Source organism: Oncorhynchus keta, unplaced genomic scaffold, assembly GCF_023373465.1.
Source record: "Oncorhynchus keta strain PuntledgeMale-10-30-2019 unplaced genomic scaffold, Oket_V2 Un_contig_24393_pilon_pilon, whole genome shotgun sequence".
Lineage (NCBI taxonomy): Eukaryota > Metazoa > Chordata > Actinopteri > Salmoniformes > Salmonidae > Oncorhynchus > Oncorhynchus keta.
Window position 1 is genome coordinate 10528 of NW_026283876.1, and position 10527 is coordinate 21054.

The following is a 10527-nucleotide window of genomic DNA, read 5'->3' on the forward strand; positions in this document are numbered from 1 at the left end:
TGTGTAAATGAGATGGAGCTGCCTTGGGAAAAACTCGTGGGTTTGACAACCGACGGAGCACCTGCGATGTGTGGACACAGGAGCGGACTGGTGGCGAAGATACGGGAAAAGATGCAAGAGGAAAACGCGACAGGTGAGCTGACAGCTTATCATTGTATCATACACCAGGAAGCGTTGTGCGGTAAAGCCTTGAAAATGGAGCATGTAATGAGCATCATCACGCCGCACAGTTAACTTTATCAGAGCCAAAGGTTTGAATCACCGCCAGTTCAAGGCATTTCTGACGGAGTTAGAAACGGAGCATGGTGATTTGCCTTTCACACAGAGGTGCGATGGCTAAGCCAGGAAAGGTGCTTCAAAGATGTTTCGAGCTTCGTGAGGAGATTTGTCTGTTCTTGGACAGCAAAGGGAAAGACACAACACAACTCCGAGACGAAATGTTTCTGTGTGAAATGGCTTTTCTGTGTGACATTACGAGTCATCTGAATGCAATGAACTTGCAGCTGCAGGGTCGGGATCGTGTCATCTCTGATATGTACAGTACAGTGAAGGCATTTAAAACCAAACTGACTCTGTGGGAGACGCAGATGCGGAAAGAAAATTTGAGCCACTTTCCCAGCTGCCAGACCATGAAAGAGAAGCTCTCTACCAGTGCGTTCCCGAGCGCACAGTTGGCTGATAAAATAGGTATGCTTGCCGCTGACTTTCGACGCCGATTTGCTGACTTTGAAGCACAAAAAAGCAGGTTGGAACTGCTCGGTAACCCATTTGCTGTTGACGTGGAAAGCTCACCACCAAACCTCCAAATGGAGTTGATTGACCTCCAATGCAATGATGCACTGAGGGCAAAATATGCGGCAGTGGGTGCTGCGGAGTTTGCCCGTTTCCTCCCGACACAATGCCCCAGCTGCGCATCCAGGCTGCTCAAACGTTGTCTATGTTTGGCAGCACATACCTGTGTGAACAACTGTTTTCTTTGATGAACTTGAACAAAACATCACACAGAAGTCGACTTACTGCTGAACACCTCCACTCAATTCTGAGGATTTCCTCAGCTCAGAGCCTTACCCCGAACATTGATGAACTTGTGGAAAAGATGGGACACCACCAAGTATCACCCTCAACCTCAAACAAGTGAACATTACTGTGCAATCACATATTTAGAGTTTTTACTCAGTTCAAGTTTAAAAGTTAAAGTTTAATATTTGTTTTCACTGCATGTTACTTCTCCTTAAACAAAGTGTTGTTTTTGATTAATAGATTTTTGCACTTTATTTTATTGTATTTCAATCCAATTATATTTTAAAATATTTCAGTTGAGTGGATGATAGAAAATTGCTATTATTGTTTTTTTTTGAAGTAAATTTAGCCCACTTTTGCTAAAATAGAAAATATAGGCTACTGATGGTGCCTTGAATACCGGTTTCTTTCATTTAATGTTCATGTTATGGGGATTTTTATATAAAGGAAATTTGTCTTTGTGTCTGTTGAAAATTAAAGATTACTGACAGAGCCATAAGAAAATATTGCTTTATTTATCTGATCATATTGGAATATATTTGTTAGGTTTTCAGTAGGTTCAATTAGGTTCACTAGACTATATGCGTCATTTAAAATTTTTTCAATGAACATTCGAACAGTCCGGCCCTCGGCTTGTAGCTAAATTTTTTATTTGGCCCTCCGTCCATTTGACTTTGACACCCCTGTGTTAAAGGGTTTCTGGCAGAGGGATCTTGAGCCCGCCCAGAGGAGAAAACTGGTTACAATGATGTCATTATGACAGTTTTGCCTGCTGGGTGTACATATAAAAACTAAATGTTGTTATTATTGTGCACTCTGGGCATAGTCCATTTGGATTATTTGCACAATGTCTAGATACACTGTCAGTAACATTATAACATTATTTTCAACCCTATGGGGAGAACATGTGAGGGAATGGAATAATGTGCCTCTCTACGACCCGGTGCCATGCTGTATGATGATGATAAATGCTGAGGGGATTCTCTTGGCAATTAAACCACTGCTACATGGTGTTCCTCAGCCCAGAATAAGCCACCCTGCTCCATGTGATGTCATCAATCTTCACCCCACTACTTAATGTTGGAGTCCTACATAATGTTAGTCTACCATGGAATGCTGGATTCCACTACAGAATGTTTAAATCCTCTATATAATGTAAGACTCCACTAGACTCATCAATTTTCACTCAACCCACTATGGAATGTTGGAATCCTCTAAGGAATGTTAAAGTCCACTACGAAATATATTATGTGCAACTGACATCCTCCTAAATTATACTTCCGGGTCCTGTCCCATAATCTTTTGAATGGGCTTGGTGTTAATATCATCAAATTCGTGAAAATGGGGTAATTTAATGTTTTCGAACTCTGCTTTCCCAGGGACCCCACCCAGGCTAACCCGGTGACCCAGGGATGTTAGCAAAAAAAACAACAACATGTATTGTCTTATCATCAGCCAAGTGATAATGGCAAGTAGAAGTAATCAACATTTTAAAATGAATAGATTTGGTAGACAATTTCATTATTTCGACCTCCCGACGGTCCATTGGAAGAAGGAGTGTAAACAGTCTATTTAGCTAGAAATGTAAATGTAAATGTGGAATTGCAAGTTCACATGTGAAATTGAATCCCATGTAAAAAAATAACATTTGCATATTCACATATAAGAAAACTCCACAAAATGTGTTTTTCACATGGTATTGTATATCCAAACAAGAGGGTATGAAGAATAATTATTGTACAATTTCCTTAAGATAGTAAAACAAACCGAGTTGAATGCATTATTGCAACCACTTCAAAGTAATCCCTCTCCTTCTTCTGCAACTTTGGTGTCCACCTACAGTCCTATTTCAAGGTTGTTCAAAGATGTAGTTAATAGACATTGGCACATATTACACTGTGACCCCAGCTTCGGTAAAGCGTTTAACCCCCCCCCCCCCAGGTCACTTTTCAGGGAAGACCCAGACATGCAGACAATGTCAAAGTAACAAAAGTGTATCACTAGAACAGGGGACAGGCAAAACGACAGGTCAAGGGCAGGTTGAGGTCAGAAATCCATGGTGGTGTGAATAGGTACAGAAAAGGCAGGCGGGCGCAGGGTTGGGGCAGGCAGAATGGTCAAAACCGTGAAAACTAGAAAACAGGAACTAGAAACAGCCAGGAGCAAGGGGAAAACCGCTGGTAGGCTTGACAAACAAAACGAACTGGCAACAGACAAACAGAGAACACAGGTATAAATACACTGGGGATAATGGGAAGATGGGCGACACCTGGAGGGGGTGGAGACAAGCACAAATACAGGTGAAACAGATCAGGTGTGACAAAGAGACCCTTACATTTATGGGATTGCGTGAGGTCAGATTTGCCTAAGAAAAAGCAACACATTTTATGTCTCTCATTCCTGATGGCAATTTCTCCTGTCACAACTGAGTCCACTGTTATGCCATGATCAGAGATAACTCTCTTATCCATCCCCATTTTGGTGATCGGATAAAGGTTTGAGGTAGAATAACATGTAACACGAAATACAGTATGTTGTGTATCTACTTAAGTGTTCCCGTTACTGTTATTGTGTGGTTAGACCAAACGTGAATTTAAGACAAGGATATGTGAGCGTAGGAGCTCCATTCACAACCATGATGAAAAATCACCTGTTGCCAGTCATTTCAATAGCCATAATCATGACCTAAGTGCCTTATGTTACATGGGTATTCAAATGGTGAAGGTGCCACATAGGGGAGGAGATGGGGTTAAATTACTTCTCCAAAGAGACATAATGGATAGACCGCTTGGGCACTCTTGCCCCAGCAGGCCTTAATAAGGAATATCATTCTTCTAGATTTTGTAGTGTGTTTTTGTAGTAGGTTAGGCTGAACATTTAAGTAATGCCATCATAATGTATTTATATTGTGTGTCTATAGATCTTTATTTAATTTTCATGTTTCCCCCACAGCTCCCTCTGCAGGGATCTCTTGATTTGAGCCAATACTGACTGTGAATTTCTAATTATTCCCACCTGTGTGGTATTGTTGTTGTGAGTAATCTCCAAAATATCGTTATTTAAACAAGCCATAGAAAGTTGGTTGCAATTTCAGTGAAATCCACCTGAAAAGACAGAACAAATAATACAACAATTATTGTGATTAAAATCAAATATACAAATTGATTAAAAAAAGGTATAATCTTTGTAAATTATATCATAAATAGGACTGGTGGAGTTGTCACACATGTAGCTAACACAGACATATGGAAATGTCTGCCCTACCCAAAATTACAACCAACTGATTCCAGCATTACCACAAAAATGGAAGAGGAAAGTGGAAGGGGGAAAAATTTAAAAACTTGTCATTTGTCACGCCCTGACCTTAGATATCTCTGTTTTTCTATATATTTTGGTTAGGTCAGGGTGTGACTAAGGTGGGTACTCTAGTTGTTGTATGTCTAGGGTTTTTGTCATCTAGGGTTTTTGTATGTCTATGTTGGCCTGATATGGTTCCCAATCAGAGACAGCTGTTTATCGTTGTCTCTGGTTGGGGATCATATTTAGGTGGCCATTTACCCCATTGTTAGTTGTGGGATCTTGTTTATGTATAGTTGCCTGTCTGCACTATTTCTATAGCGTCTCGTTCGTTCGTTCATTCATTTGTTTGTTTGTTTGTTTGTTTGTTTGTTGTTTTGTAGATGAGTTTCAGGTTATTAAAATTATGTGGAACTCTACTCATGCTGCGCCTTGGTCTCATTCATACGACGAACTTACATTTACATTTACATTTAAGTCATTTAGCAGACGCTCTTATCCAGAGCGACTTGACACCAGTCTGCCTTGCATTAAAGACCAAAATTGGTTAAAGAAAATTGTGATAAATAAAAATATATACCAGTTTCATTTAAGGACCAAACATGTTTGCTCTTCGATGTACCGATTCCATGGCACATGGTTTATGAATTGACATGCAAAAACAACGCTGGATTCAAAACTTTGAATTGTTCAATTTAAATGATCGTACAAAATTCTTGCAACCAATAGAATGTTATATATGTGGGGGATACAATCTTCCCAGCTCTGCAGATTTTGCTGCGAGGAGGCAGAGTCATTATATCATTTATTTTGGTTCTGTCCATATGTAGCAGAGCTAACGTTGCAGATAGCAGTACTGTGTGATTTGAAAAGTCATAGTCAATTGATCAATAATACAATAACTATTTTAGCATAAATGTTTATCTTTAACTTAAAACCTGTAGAAACTATAAGAATAGAAAGGTTCAGTACCTCTGTGAAGCATCACAGCACAGTTGAAAAATACATGGCAAAAAAAAATCCAATTTGGATAGTGTTAAGAGATCGAAGGGTTGAATGGAGCTGAAGGGTGGGACTAGTAACAACAAGATAACAAATGTAAAGCATACAGGGTCTGTAAAATGTATTTTGGTTCAGAACTTTTGTGAAATAGCACAGTTACAAATCTATGGCAAATAGAAATCAAACTGCATTGACATCAGAAATAGAGGAAGGCCAGGACAAACATTTTTATTTTATATAACTATTGTAAAATAGATTGTGTCTATAAAATGTGTATAGTATGTATAAGCTGGAAGTAGAAGCGTAAGTGTTATTGTTTATTAGTTTACTCCAATTGGGGGAGGGGTGGTAGGGTTTGCAGGGAATAATAAATGAAGGTATTATTTTTTTTTTAAGTGTGTATGTGTATATATGTATATATACTGTATGTGTGTATGTATGAATGTTTATATATATATATGTGGGTATGTGTATGTATATTTATAGATGATGCAGACAATTACATTGATGGAAGCAACCATCTATCCACAGTTTTAAAGCTGATCCACCCCTGATATTACATTTTTAAAATTAAAATACCACATAGGTGGGCATAATTATAAAGGGCTATTGAGGTGACCATATTACTGCCACACCGGCGGTCGGCCAGGAGTTCATGAATATTTCTGGGTCGTAATGGGAAGTGTTTACCAGTTTGCTAAAGCAGGAAAATAATCCTCCAGCAACAGGAAGTGTCAATTATTATGTGGATTAAAATTCATTGATCTTTTTTGTAGCGGTTGATATGTTTACTTTAGGGCAAATCAAGTCTGACATTTTTAAGTGGAAATTACTAACTTTAGAAGCCTTTTTAAACATTGAATACACTACAAGTTTGCAGGAAAAATTGTATCAACCAAAGAGTGATCAAATTAAGATCATATACCTGTACATACTGTACGCTGTGAGATGGGATGGAAGGCATTTATGTGACTCAGTGCTGTGTTTGCCCACTTAGCTAAAACCTAATTGTATAAGCCCTGGATTTCACGACTGTGAATACAGATATGCATCTGTTGGCACAGATACCTTAACAAAAAGGGGTGTGGATCAGAAAACAAGTCAGTATCAGGTGTGTCCACTATTTGTCTCATGCAGCGCAACACATCTCCTTCGCAGACTGTTGATTCTGCAATCTGGAATGTTGTCCCTCCTCTTCAATGGCTGTGCAAAGTTGCAGGATATTGGCTGGAACTGGAGAATGCTGTTGTACACGTCGATCCAGAGCATCCCAAACATGCTCAATGGGTGACATGTCTGGTGAGTATACAGGCCACGGAATAACTGGGACATTTTCAGCTTCCAGCAATTGTGTACAGATCCTGTGATATGGAGCCGTGCATTATCATGCTGAAACATGCGGTGATGGATGAATGGCACGACAATGGGCCTCAGGATCTTGTTATGGTATCTCTGTGCATTCAAATTGCCATCGATAAAATGTAATTGTGTTCGTTGTCTGTAGCTTATGCCTGCCCATACCATAACCCCACCACCGCCATGGGGCACTTTCTGTTCACAACTTTGACATCAGAAAACCGCTTGCCCACACGACACCACATACTGTCAAATTCTCTAGCGCAAGGTACACCTGTGTAATGATCATGCTGTTTAATCAGCGTCTTGATATGCCACACCTGTCAGGTGGATGGATTACCTTGGCAAAGGAGAAATGCTCACTAACAGGGATGTAAACAAATATGTGCACAACATTTTAGAGAAATCTGATTTTTGTACATATGGAACATTTCAGGGATCTTTTTTCAGCTCATGAAACATGGGACCAACACTTTACATGTTGTTGCATTTATATTTTTGTTCAGTGTAAAAACAAAGTCATTTAAATTCCAAATTAAACTCACTCAACTGAGTAAAGGGTTCATTCTGGCCATGAACAACTTATAGATTTTTCCATAAGAGAAACAAACCATGAAGACAGCACAGCACTAAGATTATTTGCACACGTCTTATCAGTCCCCATCTGCCAGGATGCTGTCCCCTGGCTCCAGTGTGTGTGCAATGCCCCTCCTCCCATTGGAGCTGTGTTTATTACAGTAACAGAACACTTGACCATGTTCACCACCCTTACAGATAGATGTCCCACTCCACAGAAGCATTTAAAGGGATGTTTTACTATGGTGATTATATAGGACCAGGATGTGTAATGTATCCTGGCTTTGGCTTTTCATTTTGATCATTTCATAAGGATTTAGTGATTACATGTATTGGTTCATAATCACAAACAAATACAATTTGTATAACATTTTAATTGAGCCTTTTTTTTTCCTTCATGGGAGGCTGAATATGGTTAATCCAGTAGATACAACATTTTATGATGCATCATGAATAGGGGTTGTAAGTCATGATCATATGTTGTGTAATGATATAGTCCTACTCATGCATAGGGTGATTTTTAACATTAGTTTTGATTGGGTTGCAAAAGCGTTGTCTTTGTGCACGTATTGCATTATGTATATCAATAAGAACATCACTGTTATTGTTATTGAACTGTGGACTGATTGGCAGTCCTTGGAGGTCAGTTGACGGTATAACCAGTTGAGTAGATAAAGAAAGATACATATATACATCAACAGAGGAGGACATGAACCCACCAAATTATTCCAGGGAGATCTATTGGTGCAGTTGGGCGAGAGCTAACCATCCTGACCTAACTAGAGATTCTAGGGGAGTAGGTAGGAGAGGGGAGTGTACCAATAAACCCTTCGCTAAGCCCATCCCAGAATGTTGGACAACCAATCACAGCACTCCGGTGGATAGCAACTGTCGCTAACCAAGCTCGTGTCCAACGCCACTTTTACAAGCTTCAGTTTCAAGCGCATGGAAGACAATAAGGGGACAGAGTTTTACATTTTTATTTTATAATTGTTTAAATGGCTAAATAATTTAACAGTTCTTCACCGGTACTGTGACCATGATTTATGAAATGCAGAGCCTATTGGTTAAGTGTTTTTTAAATCTGAAATTATACCTTTTTGCATTGTTTGCTAGCTGATTAACTAGCTCTTAGTCTCTTTGACCACCGTTAAACATGTTACTTTAAAGCTAGCTAGCCAGACAGTCAATATAACTTGTTTCTCTAAATGTATGTTAGCTAGCCAATAAGTTTCAAGTTTTAATGTCACGTGCACAAGTACAGTGAAATGCATTTCTTGCAATCTCCAAAACCCAACAATGTAGTAAGACGTTGGCTAAATTATGAATAAAACTCTCATCTGCTGTCGACATCAGTATATACGATTTGAGAACCCTAGTCAGCTCTGAATGTGGTTAGTATCCTGAATGCATACACAGTGCATTCAAAGCCATAGTGGCTAGGCACACTAAGCAAATTCCTTTTACCAGGATCCTGTGAAGCAATTGAATGACAGTCCACTACAACATACCCGAGTCTCCTGATCTGCAAGGGGTAGCCTGTGTTTCATTTTTTGTTGTGTGAGTTTGAGATATTGTGAGGGGTTTTCTCCAGTAGTTTAAATGGGGAATTGAGCTTCCTGGGAAATGTTGACCAAGGTAGCAAACAGTAACCAAGGGTTCAGGGCTTAGAAAAGGGTCAATTAGTTCCAAAATAAACAAAAGAGAGAGAAGTTGCTGTTAGGTGCCTACAAAGCAAGGAGACCAGAAAGGGATGGATGGGGATACCAGTTAGTGACTAAATACGCAAATTCCCTCTGAGGAAACAGCCAGGGGGGTGTAAAGTGAGAATGGTGATATAATTAATGGAAGTAGGCCAGCAGGACATCCAGGGACGCTGTAGAGGACTACCAACAAAGAGGAAAGGAAAGGGAAGGGAATTCCATTCTGTACAAATCCCGGTAAAGCTATACACACAATGTATGTGTCTTCATTCACATTATAAAACAGATTCATGAGAAATTATGCTGCAAGGAATGGTGTCTTTCATAATTCAGTGCTCCTGTTAGCTCCCTAGTCTTCTCTCTCTGCTCCACCCTGATCGCTGCACCTGAGTGTCCTGAGGTTTGGTGGAGCTGGGTCGGGGAGGAAGGGAGGGAGGGGAGAGAGGAATGGTGGTAAAGGGGAAACACAGGGGTAGAAGAAGAGAAGGAGAAATGAGAGAGAGAAACGGTGGAAAAGTGGGATAGAGGGTAAAGAGGAGAAGAGAGATAGTTGGGAGAGGGGGGAGAGAGAGAGAAGGTGGGAGCTGTGCTGTAGCTGCTCCTGGGCCGCGCCAGAGGAGTGTGTCCTTGGGCTGCCCGTCTCTGACGCATGCATGAACAAACATACCCATACACACATTCACTCGTTTCTTCACACACACACACGCACACACACGTGCTAGGAGGCTCCCAGACTCAGACACCTTCATCAGGATGCAGAAGAGCCCCTGTCTGCAGAGATTGAGGGATTTCAAAAATGAGAGGTAGATCTTGTATCCAGGGCGGAGAGAGAAAAAGACAGCACCCTTGTATGATTCATTTGGCTTGTGTTTGTTGCTTCTGTTTTGTAACAACAAATCAAAGGTCCATACATCTGTTCAGGCATCTAAAGAATGTGAGTCCTGTGACCTATACATTTGTACTGTGGCGGTTATCTTCAAAAACATTTGTTTCATGGATGGTCTTAAGTACAAACACCTACACTATTTGACTAAATGTGCCTGTGTGTGTCTTCCACTGGTATTCATAAAAACTCATTTGGATCCTGTTAGCCTGTATAGATCATCTCCCCCCCCCTCTTCATGCAGAAGTAGACTACATTATTTTCCTCGTGAAATATCTGAAAACACATTTTGTGAGGTGTGTATCATTGTCAGAATCAATCTTGTCAGGTATACCACGACCAACACACGAATCAATGAAGGAACATGACTCGTGAATGCCAATGCGCTCATCTTTTTATTGCACAACACTGAATTGTTTGGTTAGGACAATTTAACAACACTGCCACTGATCGACAGACCAGCTTAATGAGAGACTAGAGCCTGGCTCTGTGTTCTGGATGAGCTGGAGGGCAGCTGTGTAACCTGTCCCAAAGACACTTTAGGGCCTCCTACCCCTATGTACTTATGTTCATCTGAAAGTACTGGGTAGGTGGAACTATTATGGTGGAAGTTCCATCAAGCTATCAAAGGACAAGGAGGAGTTATTACCATATTGAGTAAACCTATCCACCTTGCAGATATAGAGTACA